Genomic DNA, 20,195 nt, shown 5'->3' on the forward strand with positions numbered 1-20,195 from the left:
CAATTCAAACTGAGAAATGTTAGTTCATGAAGAATAAAGCATGGATAGAACTTTTATACAGGAGTCCACCATTCTTTACTGTAGTAAGGCTTATCCTTAGTGAAGTGTTTGAAATTGTTCCCATAGCATCTTCATAGGTAAGATGGCAAAACACAGGTTAGATAAATGCATGAGGAGGTGCATTTTAAAATTACTCAATGGCCTTGGTCCAGAGGGCTGTGATCAGTGGTAGAGTCTGGCTGGAGGCAAGTCATCAGTTCCGTACTCTGCAGTCAGTGCTAGGACCAATGCTGTAGCACATCTGCATTTATGACCTGTACGCTGAGACAGTGTGCATGCTAAGTTTTCACAGATATGAAAGCAGGAGGAGGAGCTGATGCACTAGAGAGCTGTGCTGTCATCAGAGGGACCTCAACAGTCTGCAGAATTGAGCTGAGCAGAATGTCCTGATGTTCAGCTAGACAACAGGCAAAAATCTGCACTTTGAGAGAAATGACCCCAGGCATTGGTACATGCTAGGGACTGACTGGGGGCAAATAGCTGGAAAGCAGCTCTTCTGAGGAAGACCTTGAATTCCTCTTTGACAGCAACCTGACAATGGACCGATAATGCACACTTGTGGCAAAAAAGACCAACAGAATCCTGAGCTATATTAGGCAGAACATTTCCAATGAGTCAAGGGAAATGATCCTTCTGCTCTGCTCAGCACAGGTGACGTCACATCTAGAGCGCTGTGTCCAGTTCTGAGTGCTCCAGTACAAGAAAGACGCAGACACACTGGAAAAATCCAGCAGTAGTCCACAAAGATGGTTAAGAGATTGGAATCTCATAGATAGGCTCACCCAGCCTGGACACAGACAGGGTTGGCAGGTAGAGAGCTCTTTCTCAGCTCCATGGCCGGTGGAGTAGTTTGTCTGGTTAATTCTAGTAACAAACAATATGTAGTCTACCTAGTTATGGAAACCCAACCAGAAGTCAACATACAACTTCTTCAAGAGACAAGTGGCATTCAGCAACATGAGACAGAGTAACAACAGGCGCTTTACTGTGAGATTAACCAGTCTCTGAAACAGGTTGCCCACAAAGGCTGTGGAACACAACTCTCTGTGAAATTCAAGGGAGGGTTGGACCAAATGGCCTTTCTACCTTGACTATTCTGTGGACTATCATATGAGGAAAGGCTGAAGTAGCTGAGATGTAATAGTAGCTTTTTTAATAATTTCTTTTTGTTTTTAACTTATCATTTAACAAGTCTTCATATTCAAGATTTGCTTATTCAAAATACAAAAATATTAATATTCAAAAGTTTTGTTATATTTTATTTTGTTTTAAATTCCAAAGATGAGCATTCAGTTACAAAATATAAAACAAAACCCAAAACAAACAAGTTTGCAAATGTCTTGTTTCTTCAATTTCTGAGACATAAAGCATAGTGTCAGTGTCCTGATAGGTATTCATTAGCCTCCCCATAAAACAGCAGCAATAGATATTTGAAGTAACACTCAAAAATTCCTATTCTTAGAAGGTATTCTAACTATGTAATTCCCAACTTCTAGATAACTACATTATTTCTGGTCCTATCCTTTCCCGCACAAAAATGAATAATTTCAGTCAGAAGAAAAGTGTTCAAAGTTTCTTTGTACATCGCTTAGACTTCACTTACTATCATTTCCTATATCTTACCACTTCCAAATTTGGTAAGAATACATTTGTCTACAATCATACTTTGTAGACCTAAAAAACTAAAATTAAGATTTCCGCTGAAATTTTAACAGCCTACTGTTTTAGATATGATAGTCTTTAAGATTCACATAATAATGAAATGTGACTTTTGTGCAATAGGATCAGTTCACTTGGCTCAGTTCAGTTTATCACTCATATTTTTTGAGCATTTTATCCAGTCGGTTATTTCCCATTTTCCTATAGTGATTTTGATATTTCTTGATAGAACAAAGAACTTTGCCCATGTCTTTACTGGATTTTATTGATTGATTATGGATTATTGATCAATAATAATTATTGATAATTACTGATTTTAAATAATTCCTCCAATATAATCAACGTAGTTAAAATTCTAGTTTTGTCCTCAGAAATTGCAACCATTTCCAACTCCGACCAGCAAGTAGATTTTCTATTCGTCTTTTTAATTGTATTATCTAAATAATTCAAGGAATTATTTAATTGAACCTGCTAGATGTACTGGACTCCATGTGGAATGTCCTGCTAGTTTTCCTCTGAGACATTTCTAACTACTCTTTAAAGTATGTGCTTTAATTGAGCTGTAGAGTCATTTTACTGCTGCGCCACCTAATTTTCCAAGTCTTGTTATGATGATGCCATGAACAACAAAATGTGAACCAAACCAAGTAAGTTACATATTTCTTTTTCCTCCTATTCACTAAACCAGGAATTCTGACGAAACAAGACTTAAAATTGTTGACTTGATTTGTTCTTGACAAATACATCATTATAAGTATTACTATAACACTAAACCAGCCCAATCTTGTATCAGAATCTTGCAGTACAAACAGCCCTGTAAGCAGGAAACAGAGGCATGATCTCTGCTTTATGATATTTATGAGTTAAATATAGTACAGGAGATAACAGATACCCTCAGAAAGACCTGAGAATACTCAGAAACAATAAGACAGTATTGGTCAGTGAGAGAAGGAATGATATGTGTGCAATAGAAGCCTAAACATAATATTTTTTTTTCTGGCTATGGATATATATTCATTTTTATAATACATATTCTTGCTTTTATTCCAAAATATCTGCATATATTTTTTAGTCTTTTTTTTAACTTAAATCTACTCCCATATCTTTGCAGCCCAAAAAGCTGCTGCCAAAATTATTTATCTTCTCTGTCATTCTGCCCACCTCCCTCCCCATACCATTTGAAACATGTCAGAAATTTCCCATTATGCTCCAAGTCAAATTCATAGCAGTTACATGGTTAGCTTACTCCACATTTCTTAACACCTTGTCTTACTTCCCACAATGCTACTCACAGGATGGCAGCCTTTTTTGCATCTCTATGTTTCTTTAACAAATGTTACTTGACAGGATCTAGATTTCTAAATATATATGGGAAAAGAACGTCAAAAAGTTAAGCACTTGTCTTCAGAAGAATGATCCAAACTGCCTAAATTTTTAATGTATTTAGTGGAAAACTGCTGCAGCTCCTTTGTGCTTCCAAAGGGTATTATTTTAATTTCTGCTTTTCCTGTATTTCTCTGAAATCCTGCTCACCAAGATGGGGGAGAATTTTGAATGACTGAAATTATTTTCTAGTGGTCTAATATAAATCATTTTTGTGGTTTAACCCTAGTAGAAACCTAAGCACCACAGAGCACCTCATTCGTTCCCCTTCATGGGATGGAAGAGAGAATCGGAAAAGTAAAAGTGAGAAGAGGCTCAAGGTAAAGTCAGTTTAATTGGTAATGCAAAAGCTGAGCAAAGCAAAGCAAGGAATTCATTCACCCCTTCCCAGGCATGCAGGCAGGTGTTCAGCCATCTCCAGGAAAGCTTACTGCTCCAAACATCCCCTTCTTCCTTCTTTATTCACCAGCTTTTATTGCTGAGCATGATGTCACATGGTATGGGATATCCCTTTGGTCAGTTGGGATCATCTGTTCCATCTGTGTTCTCTCCCACCTTCTTGTGCACTGCCAAACTCCTAGCTGGGTGGGGTGTTGTGAGAAGCAGAAAAAGCATTGAAACTAAGCACTGTTTAGCAATAAATAAAGTATGAGTGTGTTAGCAACACCGTTTTGGTCACCAGTCCAAAGCAGAGCGACATACAAGCTACTGTGAAGAAAATTAACTCTAACCCAGCCAAAAGTAGTAGACTGCTATCTCATCCGTTAACCTTCAAACAGCGCGTAGAAGTTAAAGCCAAATTATTTCATGTCTCTTCCTTCCCAGTTTTTCATATAATTCTTACTTTCCCTAAAGGGTAAATTGCACTTTAAAACTTTATAGTTTATATATTATTTCCTAATATGAAACGTTTTAAACCTTGTCTTGAGAATCCTGAGCAAGGCATCTAGTCTATTGTCTCATATAAGACTGGAACCCACCTTCGTATGGATTTGAATGCACACATAGCCTAAATTGTTCCCATTATTCAGATTCTCTGGGGACATCTTCTTCTCTTTTATAATTAAGATCATTGAATAATGTGCACATTCAGTACTGGAAGCATTTTGCATGTGGATTCAGAGACTTTAAAAACATACTGAGTTTTTTTCTGCTCATCAGACAATTATGAAGAAGCCAAGGAAGGAAAGCATGTGAAGTAGTAATGGAGGCAAATGGAAGTGAGTTAATCCTGCTAAAGCATAATGGAACTGGGAAAGACTTCCCAATTCTAATGAAATGAAATTTTATGAAATTTCTAAATGAAATTTTATCATTTTAACTCCAATGTCTTGCTTTAGAACAGAGATTTCTATTTCAATTCTTCATTAGTTGGAATGAGTCAAGAGAAGGGCCACAAAGATGATCAGAGGACTGGAGCACCTCTCCTATAAAGAAAAGCTAAGAGAATTGGGGACATTCACTCTGGAGAAGCAAAGGCTTAGAGGGAACCATCTAGTGACTTTCTAGTACCTAAAAGGAGCTACAAGAAGCATGGAGACATTTTTTACAAGGCCTGTAGTGATAGGACAAAGGGTAATGCTTTTAAACTTAAAGAGAGTAGACTTAAATAAGATATTTGCAAGAGGTTTTTTACTGTGAGGTTGATAAGGTACTGGAACATGTTGCCCAGAGAAGTTGTGGATGTCCCATCTCTGTAAGCATTCAAGGCCAGGTCAGATGGGACTCTGAGCAACCTAGTCTAGTGGAAAGTGTCCCTGCACATGGCTGTTAGGTAACTGACTTAATTACAATAATTATTTGCTCAGATTGACCCTTAAGAACAGTTTCGTGAGGAAGGTAATTTTCTATATGTTGCACTGATAATGTCAAACTATCCTAAAAAAACAAAACCAAAGAAAAATACATGAATTATAATTAATTATGAAATGCTAAAATATTTTGCTAAGCCATGTCTAGAATGTCAAATAAAAGATGGTCTAGAAGTGAAACTGACCATGAGGTGAAATGGCTCTGTCTGGCTTGCATCCATTCCATTAAGAAGTACCTCTAAAGCAAATTCATTCTGGAGAGCTAGTTGGAGATTTCCTGAAGCCAGCCAAAGATTGAGATAATTGTGGATAAGTAAGTGTCTGAGCTTGTGAACTCATCCCTTGAACTTCTACTAATGAGCAGAACTGAAAAATCATTTTATGCAGTAAAAAATATGAATAATAAGAGTATTAACCTGGAAAAAGTTCTACTAATTTAGTGAATTTGTCTTTTTTTTTTTTTCTCCACAGACAGATTTTATATATAAGAAAACTGAAGAAAAAAATTCTTCATCATGAAAGCTTGAGATTTTTCCTTTTCTTTTTTTTTTTTTTTTTTTTTGGAAGAAAGGGCCTCTGAAGACCATATTTGTTCCTTTCTCTTGAATGCTATTAACTGCACTGCCTAGTGCCCTTGCTATCCCTTCCAGCAAACACACCATGAGTTACTATTTCAGAATGGGGACTATAGGTATGGAATACCTCTGCATATTTCTCAGAAAGGGATGAAAACTACTATCTGGCAATACAAAATATTCCTTCTCCTTATAAAACTTTAAAAATAAATATTATATTTATATACCTGAAAGTATTCAGAATAGATGAAGGAAATGTGTAACTGTGTTTACACCACACAGCCAACCCATGATTGGTCCAGTAATGTAATATTAGTTTATAGCTTACTGTCACTTTAACATTGCTGTTTAGTAGTTTATGAAGAGGAAAAGGACACACCAAAGGCAGTAAACAACAAAATAATCCCTTTATTACAGTGCTTCCCCACTATAATTTTACTAAATAAAATCATACTCTAAAATTCTCTTAAGACAAGCCCTGGCTTAAAGCTGTGCATGAAATACCCCTTGTAATGTTAACATTACAAAATATTCATATGACACTTCTTTATGCAGTTAGCTCCATATATAGGGTTACATGTCAGAGACAGATGGTGTTTCACAACACTGTAAGTTAGGCATATGTGGAAGGTTACACCTTTTCATTTTGTTTCAAATTGAGGGATCCTTGGCTTCTGCATTTCCTTTCCATATTTCAGGTTTAAATACGTCAAAGTCCAATGTCCTGCTCAAGGAAGTTCAAGTCTTTATGCAGCTGGACCTTTAAAATGTCCAAGATTTATTTATGTTGTCTAGGCAAGTGGGTAATTTATGGGCGATTTTTTAAAATTCTTGTCATGTACTGATGTGCAGTGATTGCTGTAACTGTATTTCATTTTCTACCCCTATATATGTTTCTGGCCCCCTTTTCAGGAGGATGTTTTCACCAGATTGTAAGCACTGTGAGGAAATTGAATTGGTATTTATAGCAATATGGACACAAGATTTCTAAATCTTATTAAAACCTATCCAAAAAAGTACAGGGAATATCATCTCTTCTTGGGACTTCAAAGACTATTGAATTGACCTCTATGTATTTCTAATCCTAGAGTGTGATAAATGCCATTGAACCTGTGGCTGCACTGTGGCTGTAGAGAATCTCATGAAACAAGTGTTGTGATGGCGTGACATCCAGAGCATATCCGTCTTACCTAGGTAAGATGCAACACAAACATCTAATATTCGCTTTAATATTTTGGAATCTACCTTTATAAAGAAGGTGGGGTGAATTATATTTTTTCTCATTTAACTTCACTGAGATTTAATGGATATACTAGGCTGTAGTGTCACCTAGAGTCCTAAACACGATTACTCTCATTTTTAAATATGAAAATATTTAAATGTCTATGCTAGGAACTTTTGTGGTCACTAGGGTTACAGTATCTGAAAATGTCCCAGTCTAAGGCAGACTGATCTTTCCTGTGAAATGTTCCATATGAAAATATTATTTTGACCTAGTCTGCTTCAGGTCAGTTCATGTCCTTAAGCTATGCAAGGGATTGTTAAACTACTATGATTAAGGCTTTGTTCACCCTGGAAAGTAGTGCAGTGGGAGAGAAATACTCCCTGTTGGAGGAAGGAAATTAGGTGTCTTACAGTTCTCACTCCTTCAACAAGGATGTCGCCAATAAAATGCAATAGATGAACCCATCCAGAATCTAGTCTTCTTCTTAGTTTAGACATTGTGGTGATGGTGTTAAAGTTCATCCTTTCAATACATTTTCAACTGAATCACTTAGATGCATAGTAATTATTTCTTTTCAGACTAGGGAGTTTTAAATCCACAGTGATTTTCAGATTAGAACCTGCTTCACAACAGTACCTTCTCTCTAGGTTCACGCTTCATCATTCACCTTTGAATTTCAATACTGTCTGTGTAAGACCATATGTTTCATAGGAGCTGGAGAAGAACAATGAAAATTCTAATGACAACCCAAATGTTGTGCTTATCTAGGAAAAGCCTGAATTTTGGTCCCTGCTTATTTTATTTAACAGTTGTAGATCCTGCTTAGCACTGGCAGCTAAATTTGCTGAAGCCTTAGATGTTGAACTTTCATTCACTTAGTTAAGTTGGAGAAGGCCCCAGAGCTGGTTCAAGTCAGAACATAAGGAAGCTACAATCATCATCAGAAGTTATAACCTTTAAGATACAAGAAAAGAAACACCCCACCCAGAAATTATGAAAGGATTCACTGAAAAGAGGGAGGCCCCCTGACTCCAATATTTCTATTGGTCCAAATTCTCACGTGAGAGGTGGGGAACTTTGTTTTAAGAGTATCATTGCTGATGGATTTCTTTGTTCAAGGTCCCTCTGGAGGCACACAACTCAAGCTGTAATGCCACTAATAAATTAAAAAGATGTATTTTTGTAGAGGAATCTGTCATTCAGCTTATTGATTCAGTGAAAACCTGGAATAGTTTCAAGATTCATGCCAGCTGTGGTGGCTGTCATGCGTAACTTCCATAGTATAATGTTGGTCTAACGTAAGCCAAAATTCTTCAGTGTCAGAACTGGAGTATCTCAATGTTTCCCTTCCTCTTCTTCCCTATTTCAGCTGAGTTTATTCTTCTAGTTCCTTCCTTCCTTCCTTCCTTCCTTCCTTCCTTCCTTCCTTCCTTCCTTCCTTCCTTCATTCCTTCCTTCCTTCCTTCCTTCCTTCCTTCCTTCCTTCCTTCCTTCCTTCCTTCCTTCCTTCCTTCCTTCCTTCCTTCCTCCCTCCCTCCCTCCCTCCCTCCCTCCCTCCTTCCCTCCTTCCCTCCTTTCCTCTCTCTTCTCCTCCCCACTCATTTTCTTTTCCTTAGCTATACACATGAACCCTCACCCAAAACTGAGCAAGAAGCAAATGCACACTATTCTAAAACTCTGGGTTTATGACCATGTGTGTGTAATTAAAATCTAACCATGTGAACAGACAGGTAAATCTTCAAAGTATTTTGTAAGATTTAGTCATATTCTAGTTTAGTAGCATAGTATGTTTTAAAGAGTGTCTTAATATTACTCATTCTAAATTGATGCATTTTTCTAAAAGTAAATATGAGAATTGAAATTAAAAAATGTCAAGAATATGACCATCTTAGGTAGTTCAGGAAGTCTTCAGACTCACAGCTTTATCAAACAAAGGATCTCCACATTTCTGAATGGGTACTTTACTAAATTCTGTATATCGAAACTGGAAATCCAATGATACTGAACATTTAATGAAAAAAAAAAAAATCATTCTTATCAGTAATGACCACTGTACCAAATTTGAAAACAAAAACCCAATTAACATACCAAAATGATTTTCTAGCAATGACCATATGAACGGAGTATCATCTTGCAAAGTTTGTGCAAGTGTTTTTCAAACGTTAACGTAGTCCATTTGTTCTGAATGGGACCACTGATTTGAATTAAAGTTAGTGTAGTTGCAATTTATAATTTACAGAGTTTATAGATTCCCAGATTTTAACAGGAAACGGACACTCAGAACATACAGGTGAGCCTCCAATATACCACTGGGTTTCAGCAACTTAAGTTGTGAAGCTGACTATGCACAAAGTTTGCAAAGTAGAATATTACTAATTCTTTCAGATGCATTTAAAAGAATGCTGATGAAATTCAAATATTCTCTAAATATTTGACAAGGTAAAGAGAGCACTGAATAATTAACACAGAGTAGTAAACGGTATAATTACCAGGGAGATCCTCAGCAGTCTTACTGACAGTCATTTGAATGAATCATCAACATTCATTTTTATATTTCTTTGATATCATTAATCTGAGTTTGGTGATAGATTGATATTTGTGCTTGTTACCACTTGAATGAGTCTGTGTAAATTTAGGTGAAAATTTGATTAGGTTTAGAAAATCCTGCAATGCATGTTGATTGCAGTTACTTTTTAATAATCCTTCTAATAAGTTTTCAAACATTTGTGAAATTTGAATTACAATAATTCTCAGAAATTTAGATGTATTATGATTTAGTCTCTTAATGTAAACAATGTCATTTTCTCGACAGAATAATAGGAACATGTATTGCAAAATGCATCCTGAGTGTATCAAATGCAGTATAACCAGCCCATCAAAAGAGGAGGGTAGCAAACCTGGTGAAAGGGCTGAAAGAAATATCCCACAAGGAGTGGTTTAGGGCTCTGGGTTTGTCTCATTTGGAGAAAAGGAGGCTGACACAAAACCTCATTGCTCTCTACAGTTTCCTGAGGAGAGGAAGTGGAGAATGAGGTACTTATCTCTTCTCCCTATCATCCAGTGACAGGACAGTTCAGAGCTGCATCAGAGGAGATTCAGACTAGATGGTAGCAAACATTTCTTTACTGAGGGGGTAGTCAAATCCTGGAACAGGGTTTCTAGAGAGGTGGTCGATGCCCCAAGCCCATCAGTGTTCAACAGGAATTTGGACAATGCCCATAGCAACATGATTTAACTTTTGGTGAGTCCTAAAGTCTTCAGGATGTTGGGCTAGATGATCGCTGTAGGTCCCTCCCAAATGCAATATTCTCTCCTCCTCTCCCTTCCCCTCCCCTCTCCTTCCATCCCTTCCTCTCTTGCCACCCTTTTTAGATTTCACCTACTGATTTCAGAACATTTCTCCATATTATTAAGAAAATTTTGAATTCAAAAGCTACACTTCAGAGAACATGCACTCCCTACTGTTTCATGTCATTTGGCAATTTTTAAGTGCACTCTCCAGTTCTATCCAAACTACAGTTGAAAATACTGAACAAAACAAATTTCAGCATTGGTCCCTGTGAATCCCCACTAGAAAAACACTCTGATAGCCTAAATGCACTTCAGGTAAAGTTATTTTATTGATTATACCTCCATTGGTTTTGTTATTTCACCTTCATCAGTATTTTTTTTATGAAAATGTCATTTAAATTAAAGTTCCACTAGTCAAAGGGAATCAGTTTTATTACTTCTTTTATGAACTCTGCCAGGTTTTCTATGAAAAGACTGAATTAAATTAGTTTGACACAGTCAATTCTTGACAAATTCCTACTTGATGATTCCTGACAACTCTATTTTTACCCTCTCTGTATATTTTTATCAAATTTAGATATTTAACTGAATATTCAAAGGCTTTTTCTCATTTTCTGCAGTGCTGAAGCTAAAGAAACTTGTTATTAATTAATTACTGAGTTCTCTTTTTCTCACTTTTATTTATAGATCTAATGCTTCTCCTAAACCTGTTACAAGAGAAGAGCTGAGCAGTAGTCACTGGTGGTTAGATGACTATTTTAGTTAGGTCTTTACATGCTGGAACTTCATCAAGGCATCTTATAATCTAATTTAAGTAGTAATTTTTTCTTGCCATATTCTGGTCTATGCTACTATCCTACTGGCCAGTTACAACTCATGTCTTATGTTCTAGAGAACATAATAACTGATTCACTGACCTTTTCTGTATCACCTATTTTTTTTAATGTACTTCACAGTTAATTAAGGTACTTATAGTTTATCCTCTTCTGTACTTACATTCTTCTCATTGTTTTGTTCTCCATAAGTTGCAGCTCAATTTTCGAACTCTAAATTTTATCATTATGTGGTTGTTTGATACTTTAAATTCATTTATTTAATTATTTACTATCGCCCTATTCTTAGTTTTCTATGACTACATTTTATATTCAGACTATTAAAAGAGTTTGTGTCATAAAATTTTCTTACCACATCTCCTAACTCTATTTACCTCTAAGAAAAATCTACTGTATTCTCTTTTGAGTCATCCTCAGCCCTTCTTTTACTTGGGTGTAAGCCAAGGAACAAGTTATTGATGTGAGGCAAGAAGAATTACAATTACCGAGTAACCACTATGCATCTCCACGATCATGGTTGTCCTTGATAACTATCAAGCACAGCATCTAATAGTTCAGAGAACAAAAGAATAAGATACTTACCATAAGAGATGACAACAACAATTCAGAAACCACGCAGGAGCTGTCATGTTACAAAACTAAATTTATTTAGTGGTATATTTTTAATAATTTTGTACATTCAGAATGATTTCTCTAGTACCCTGTTTAAAATATTGCAGTGTGAATTTCACATCATTCAGCTATTTTGTATTCCACCCTTAAAACCTCACGTGAAACAGAGGTAGTTCATATATATAATTTTTCTTATTTATGTTCTCTGGCATACGCTTATATGCTTATGCTAGTTTACTGATATTTCTATAAGGCAAAGTGTGTTCTAGGACAAATTTTAAAGGCACACTGTGTTGTGTAGTGGTAGCTGTATTAGTTTTGGCTTTTGCTTCCAAGTCAGCAAATGGTTGTTGAGATATAGAGTCATGTTTTGTATTGTTCTGAAGAACATAGATGTATTATTATTTAGGTTATTCATCATATCTTGGGCTTTCAATTATTTTTGGGGTTTGAATTCAGGAGATTTTTATCATCTCTTCGCAACATGGCATTCACCTCTCAAAGGCAGGGATGTGGAACCATCTTTAAAGTGCCCCATTTTAGTCTAAAATTCACACTGTCAACTGAATATTTCTCCAGACTACTGATGGTACTGATCAGAGAACCACTGACTCTGAAAGGGAACTTCAGTGCCTTGTTCATGTCTGAACTGTAAAAAAATGTCATTTGGATGTACAGATCTGAAGCTGAATAAGTTTCTTCTTTGGTGCTGCCTTAGAAAGTAACATTTTTTAATGACATGATTATAATACCATTTTCTGGGACTCTAATATCATGAATTAATAAGATAATAGGTTGGCACAGCAGCATTTCCATCTCCTACAGAATTAAATGAACCATAACAGTCTAGTGATGTTCTAATTTTGTTTGGCTTTGAAACTCTCACTACAGAATAGATTCTTCTGTTCAGTCTTTCACAAGTGTGAGCAATTTCTAGGTGAACTAGACATCTATTTCTCACCTCTTTCACTCTAAACGTTCCCTCACCTCAAATATATGTCCTATACTTTCTAGGTAATGAAATATTATTTACACAAACTTGGTAGAGTCCCCAGATTTTATGCAGGTCACATATGTCTGCTTTTACATGTGCATGACAAAGAAATAAATATTCACAAAACGTCTTATATTCACTCAGAAGGACCCTTATACATTAAAAATACATTGATTAGTTTATATATTAATTTTTCCCTCCTGATTTGAAAAAATATTATTTAAAAAACCCAAACAAACAAAATCCAAACTCCTAATTTTTGTCCTTAGGTCAGAAATTACTTCTAAGTAATCTTGAATTATGCAAAAATTGTAAATGAGTGGAAAGAAAAATTATTGTATTAGATGCTGTAACAAGAAAAATACGAACTTAGTGTAATAAGCCACTTCACATGGAGAAAGCTATTACAGAAAATGGAGAAGGTCTTAGACTTGCTGGCAACCAAAAGCTTACTTTAAGTAAGTGCTTTTCAATTATAATAGTTCCAATTGGTCTGAAAAAGAGGAAAAATAAAAACTGGGTTTATTTTCGAAGATTTAGCAAATATTAAATCCAGAACAAAGACACTTTCTAGAAAAGAAAATAAACTGTAAAATAGAAAAATGCAGTGTTCGCTTCAAATTTAACTTGAGTCGGAAAGAGGTTGGAAATAAAGCGGTTTCCTCTGATTTAAGCATTAAGTAAGGTATTTGTAATTTTTTTTTTAATCCCAGTTTTATTCACAGATGAGTTGCTTAAGTATGCTAATGTAAACTGATGCTAGAACACATCTCTAAGTTCAACTCTGTTTGTGGAAAAAGAACAATGCAATTATCACATATAATCAGATAGACAAAACCCACATTCTTTAAAAATTCTGCATAAATATAAATTATATTTTATATATTGTGAAATCAAATTTCTTATTCATTTAATTAACTATATATAGCATAACTTTGATTTGGTTCTAAGTAGATCATTGTAATAATATGCAGAATATATATCTTTGTCCTGGATTATGTAAAAGTCACCATTTGTAAGAAAATTGAGGCATTCCTATCCCTCTTAAAACTAAAGTTTTTATTTAAAAATATATAACCATTTAGAGGGTTAGTCCAAATTCCATCTTCCTCTCTCATCCAAATCAGTATGTATATTCCCTTCAGAAAAAATTGCTCCAAAGTAAACCAATTAAGATTTAACCAAAAAGTCACAGAATTAAATATTTTCAATTAATTAACAAGGCTATTAATTTTAAGTCACATTTTTGTCACTTTTCACTGTGCTTTTTTTCATTTGTCACAATCAAAAAGAACAACTGTCTTTATTATTCTTATTACTATTATTATTATTATTATGTGTGTATTTCTATTCTCTTAGGCTGTGAACTAATGTGGGCAATATTTAAGCTACTAGGACTCCTTCAGTATGTGAAATACTTCAAGTATAATACTAAACTCATTAGTTTCTATGGAAACAGTCACTGGTTTATAAAAGATAACAGACTATGTATTTACAGAAACACCAGAAATGAACATATGAACTTGACAGATTCAGAATGGATACTCTTGTCAGAAAGATGCTGGAACATCCTTTTGTATCTGAAAGAAGGTAGATCACAGTCATGGCAGATGAGCTGGTAGACAAAGAAGGCTGAAAGAATAATGGAAGATATGGAACAATTGAAGCTTAGAGATTTGCAGTGATCACTGTAAGGTTAGCATTTCACAAAACTGAAGTAGCTGTTCAGTTCCTTTTTGAACTGCAGAAAGTGAATTCTAATATTAATTCATCAGATGTTACACTGAAAATGCAGTCCCATGTCTAACAATTATAATTATGGCAGCTAGAATAGTATTCACAAAAGTAAGACTTCTTACCTGATTTTTTCTTTTTTTGCTTATTCATTCGCTCATTTACATCTATCTTTCCCTTTATAAACATTCCATGTTTCTATATAGTTTCATGATTGGAGCACTTCAAAAACGGAGAGGAAGGTTCCAGGTTCTTCTCCTGAGGTAAAACCCCAGAAACAGTTTTCAGGAAAATACCCTTAGAATATAGGAGTTGTGGTTCTGAACCTCAAACTGAGACAAATTTAATAATCAGGACTTATTCTCCTTTAGTAAATAGTTTAAACATTAAGCTATTGAGAAAGTGTATATTACCATTCATTCCACTTCATGTAAAGGAAAATTTCTACACCTGCAGGGAAATTCCTGCTCAATTGTTTATTTGAAATTCAATGTCAGTGTGATTGGATGTGCATACTGCATTGAGTCTCTCAGGGAGTGGAGATGAGATGGGTATCTTTCTGTTTAAAGCAGTCTGAGATTTACAGTCAAGATATTTCCAAGTCTCCTGAGATGATAGTTCTTTTCAACTTAAGTTGCAGCAAACTCTGTGCAAAGTACACTTCTGCAAAAAAAAAAATATTTACAGACACAAAACTTAATAGACAGTTTCAATCTTTTTTAATTCCTCAAAACCACTCATTCTAAATGTTATTTTCCCTGTGGATAAAAAAGACTTCATTCTAAATGTTATTTTCCCTGTGGATGAAAAAGACTATGTACATTAAATTGAATTTGTTCCTGTGGTCACAAGTATTTTGAGAAAACAATTCATGCAGCACACAGAGTAATCAGTTTATCTAACCTAAAATCTATTCAAAATTAATAAAGTAAAATATATTTAGTATTTTATTCTTTTCTGGTTCAGTTATCTTATTGTTGCCATACATTTATGCTTCTTAATTATATTTCATAGTTAACTCTATTACCTAAATGCAAATACTTGTTGTCCGGTATTTTAAAATTCTCCCCTCACTCCTGTTATGCTATTAATAATTTTCTTAAAAACCTTTTCTTCTTCTTAGTGCTTTTTCTTTTCTTTAAATCTCAAACTGGACATAATTATTCATATATTGCTTAAAATGTGGTATTTATTTTCTGTTGTTTGTTTGAAGCTGTGTCCTTTCTGCATATCAGTTTAGTTATCTTGATGCAATATGTATAAATAAATTGGTTTATTTATCTTGATATAATATGTATATCAAGATACATATTTCTCGATGTTAGCACATTGCTGGGCCAACATCAAGAAATATACATTGAGGAAAACAGACTATCAGGTCTACTTGACCACATCTCATTATATTCCAACTTGCCATGGGAGTTGCTGTGGTATTCACTGTAGGTTTCCCTGCTGGTTTAATGCTACCAAGTTTTATTTTCAGGTGAGAAAATGAAATCATTAGGCAGTCATTGCTCATTTAGGTCTCTTATACCACTCAAAAATGGTATACTAATTTCATATTTCATAGGAACATTAGAAGATATGATTAATCCAAAATAAATATTCAAAAATAAGAGAATAAAAATATAATAAAAAATTGAAAATCTAAATATATTTAGATTTCTAGTCATATGAATCTGGATCCAATACCCGTGATTCCATTCCCACCTTAACATTACAAAAGTGCAGGTAATAGGGAACTTCCTCTAACCTGCAAGCTTCTTTCTGTTACTCAGCATTTGTGCAGCTGCTTCATGAACTAGATCTGTAAGCATATGGTTTCTGAGAATTTACTATTTTATTTTGGCCTATTTTATTTTATTTTGGCTTACTTTATTTTGTTTTATTTTATGTGATAGTTTAGTTTAGATAAGTTTTGTTAATTTGTTTTTGTAACAATTTTTCAAACAAATTCCTTAGCTTCCAGAAAAAGTAAGGCAAAAGATGGGCGGATTGAAGAGCAGTTGTCAGTTATGTCCTATTAAGGAGAACAGGCAACTGCAGCATAATTCAAATACATTTATTCTTAGGGAAGTATCTTGGTCTCATTAGCCTTAGAAACCAAGGAGTAATTATTTGTAATTGCTTCATGGATCAATCCCACCTTCATGTTCTAGCAAGTAGAACATTGAGCAATTAAATGAAGCATAAGCCTTACTTCATGCTTTAGATGTGTGAACTCTTCTCTACAAGGGCAGGATACAACTTTTTAAAATAACTACATGAAAAAGGAATTTTCTAGAAACAAATATGTACAATAGTCAGAGACAAGAGATTAAATAGGAGGAAAAATTGTTCAGCAGAAGGAGCAAGTATAGCTTTCACTTTTTAGGTTTTCTGAATGACAGTGATTCAGACATTTCTCTTCCCCTTACCATTTTTCTCTTATTTAGATATGAAAGTTCTACTAAGACATTCAGAGTTTAAATCTCTGTGTTTGTTTTTCTCCAACTCACTTTTCAAACTGAAGAAAGCGTAGAGAAACCTGATATTTTCATATGAAAGTGGATTTGTTTTTGTAATGTTGCAGAAATCAAAACTGAAGTACCACAAATTGAAAATTCCTCAAATGAATAGGGCTATAGCAGCCTCAAGCTCATTAGTCATTAGAAGCCCTAAATCTGTGTGTACTCTTCTCCTACAAACATTAATTCTCCTGGGCAAATAATAAGGTTGACTCATCCTCAATGTTCACTGTAATTCAATATGAATAGACTATTTGTCTAATATATCAAATTCTAACAGCCTTCAAGGATCTATCCCTTCTTAAAGATGGCCTTCCTTATTTCTCTAAATCATCGTGAAGCATTCCTTCTCCTTTTTATGTCTTTAGTTCATAACTTACATTCCACAGTCATTCCCAAATATTTCTTATTCCATCTCTATATACATACTTCCAATAGCATATTCCTACATATCAGGCTGCTTCTCTCTAAAGGAAGAAAATTTTATTCCTTTTTCATGGAGGAAGACTTCATCACTACAGCAATTTCATCAATTACTCATCTCTGGTTCAGACAACTACATTCCTATCACTGGCTGCAGACATGGGACAGAGTCTAAAAAAGCCAGAATAATTTTTAAAGTGTTGGATATTGCTGAATTTAGAAAAAATCTTAAAAGGTGAAAGTAAGAGTTTCATTCAGAAATGGTGTGATTTATCACATCTCACATCAGCTACACATATATGCTGCATCTATCTATAGCTGATCTAATAGCTGTATATTTTTTTCATTCAATCCCTCTGTGTTTTACATAAATAATATGAATATATTTATAAATATGTAGAACACATTAAAAATGTATATCATCTATGTACAGCAAGATGTGTTATTTTTCTTACTAAGTAAGGTCACACAAGTTCTTTTAGCCTTGTCACCCTAGTTTCTGGAATTTCTTTTTCCTACTGTTTTCTGGTACTTGATGTTTTCCTTTCTTTTGTTATTAAACTGCCATCCATGATGAAATTATTTATGAACTTATTTTGAGATGGTTTCAATGCCTGACCATTCAAACTGTCTGTTGTTTGTTTTCTTGTTTGTCTAAAGTCCAGTAGTGGTAATCAAGTAAATAACCCCTTTATTTAAACAAAAATTTAGAAACTACAGGTTGACTTTACATCATCCTGACACAAACATAATTGCCTGGGAATAACAATCACACGTAGCTTCTCTACATGTAAGATGAAAAGAGCATTAAAGTTGAGAAATCAACTGCTGAATGATTTAAATGCCTATATTAAAAAATGCCTGTATTATTTTCCAGGTAATTTAATATTTCTTCACTTTGAAATTATTCTTTGCTCAGTCTTTATAACAGTGCTGCTATGGTACTGTTCTACTGAACTGTCATCACAATACTTCTGGGTGTTTTGTGAGCACTTTCTTCATAAGAAAATTTATATGGAATTTTAAGAACATGAAGAGTTTTTGAGATCTGAAACCCACCTTCACAATGCCAGCTGCCAACACAATAATTTGTTTTAAACATGAAGTTATTCCATCACTAATTATTCTTGTATATACATCCCCCTCAGACAATAATTCCATGTGCCTGAGTACATAGACTGGAAGGCAAGGTCAATGTTGCTTTTACTATTTTGAAAGAAAATTGTAATCCAGTGATGAGATTAATTTTGGAATAGGGCATTTACAATTAGGTGTCATTACATGTATTGCATGCATTTACATGTAAACTAAGTCTTTAAATTCTTGTAGTAGTCCCTATAGTAAACACAGTTATCGGATCAGAAATGTAATTTCATCTAAAAGTTTGAAGCTTGCTGAGTTGTGTCTATGTAGGATGAATTTGAAATACCCTTTGGCAACTTACCTCAGTCCACCAAGGCTTTAGGGGCATGTTTTGTGTTCCATGGGAGGTGTGACCAAAAGTATTCTATTACCATCTTCGTAAGGTGTTAAAAAAGATGTGGCAGTGTTCTTTATCTTCTCCATGACTCAGCCCTGATAACACCCTCGGGTGGGGCTATCTCTGCTAATGGGCAATCAAGGTCTCTCAGCATGACTCATGGAATTACATCATCCCATTGTGAGATGCCCCACCCAGGGGGAGGAACCAAACAGTCCTACCTGTGTATAAGCTGAGGCTTGGAACATTACAGGGCACTTCTACTGGATTTCCCAGAGAACAAGGGCTCGAGAACCACTACTGGACCTCCAGAGATGGACCAGACCTTTCTTCAGGATTACTACTTCACATCCATTACTCCAATGGGACTACAGCCACCCTGACCAACAGGGTGGCAAGTTGTATTCTGACTTGGTCTGTTTAAGGTGGTGGTTTTGTATTATTGCCTTTATTTTAATTTTTTCTATTAAATTATAGTTCTGACTTGGAGTCTCTTGCAAGATATTTGTGTGGGGTAAATTCCTCTTCTGGTTTGCTTTCAAACTAGTACAGAACATGACAATTTTCTAAAGCATACCTGCTAGATCAGGAGAGATTTCTCAGATAGTACAGGGCAGCTCAAAATGTCAATACCTATTCAGGAAATTAAATCCTTCCCCTAATAGCTGTCAGTCTGATCAGTCTGTAAATATTTTCTACCACATGGATCCTCAGCCCAGCTTCAAAGTAGGCTGTAGAATTTTCAATCCTCATTTTAGAGAAGTGGTAATGACAGAGACACCCAAAATCATTCTGTGTTTCCTGCGTATTAATAACCTATCTTACTTTATGTAATAGATTAGTTATAAGGAATTCTTAAATCTCAGCAATCTCAAGCCACTAAGGAGACTCTTATGGGGATCTATATAACAGCTGAAAATCCTAGTTCACAGAATTGGGTCTTTAATTTAGGGAATTCATGCTAATGATTTAGATAACTAGTAAAGCATTCCTGCTAAATTATCTGTTTTATATTGTTGATGGAGTAGAGATAAATCATATTGATTGCGAGGTACCAATCTATGTATGTGGATCTTCCTAGTGAGTCTGCATAGGTCACTTTCCCCTTTGACTGATTTCCTGTTCATCAGGATGCAAGCTTAATCCTAAGGAACTTGCGTAACTACAAAATATATTGGGATCCGCAAACTATGCAGCCATTACCTCACGTGCGAGCAGCTGCCTACAGGCAGCTAACTGCATATGAAGAGATTCATATGTCAAAACTGTAATGCCTAATCATAAAAATGCATTATATTTATTATGGCATTATCTGAAAGTAACCAACTAAATTTATTTGAATTATAGCTATCCATATATTATATGTGGTGCATGTAAATATATGCATTGCATGTAGTTAAAAACACTATATATTACATAGAATAATCATATAAATATCCTAAAAATACCATTATAAACTTTAGCAGTTTCAAAGTTATCTGACCACACCCCCTTATCTCATGGCATGGGCATGTGGCATGGCAGCTGGGCCTTGCTGGCAGCAATGTTAGCACATGAACTTTACCTGACCCTATCAAACAAGGGACTAACATAGTTAGAAGAATAGAC

The 20,195-nt window shown here is 34.9% G+C and overlaps 1 long non-coding RNA gene across 2 annotated transcripts; it reads right to left on the reverse strand.

Annotated features, from left to right (window-relative positions):
* Positions 1–1,355: 1,355 nt before the first annotated feature.
* Positions 1,356–18,956, reverse strand: LOC146444602 (uncharacterized). 2 transcript variants are annotated; one of them, XR_014851534.1, is made up of 4 exons: positions 18,552–18,956; positions 17,134–17,278; positions 12,897–12,936; positions 1,356–3,729 (listed from the first exon to the last, which is right to left on the reverse strand). It is a non-coding gene; the product is annotated as an uncharacterized LOC146444602 (long non-coding RNA). The 2 variants fall into 2 exon arrangements; XR_014851533.1 differs by lacking the exons at positions 1,356–3,729; positions 12,897–12,936 and adding an exon at positions 13,437–14,840.
* Between the last annotated feature and the right edge of the window lie 1,239 nt (positions 18,957–20,195).

This window comes from Lichenostomus cassidix, chromosome 1, assembly GCF_008360975.1.
Source record: "Lichenostomus cassidix isolate B80296 chromosome 1, HeHo_3.0, whole genome shotgun sequence".
Classification (NCBI taxonomy): Eukaryota; Metazoa; Chordata; class Aves; order Passeriformes; family Meliphagidae; genus Lichenostomus; species Lichenostomus cassidix.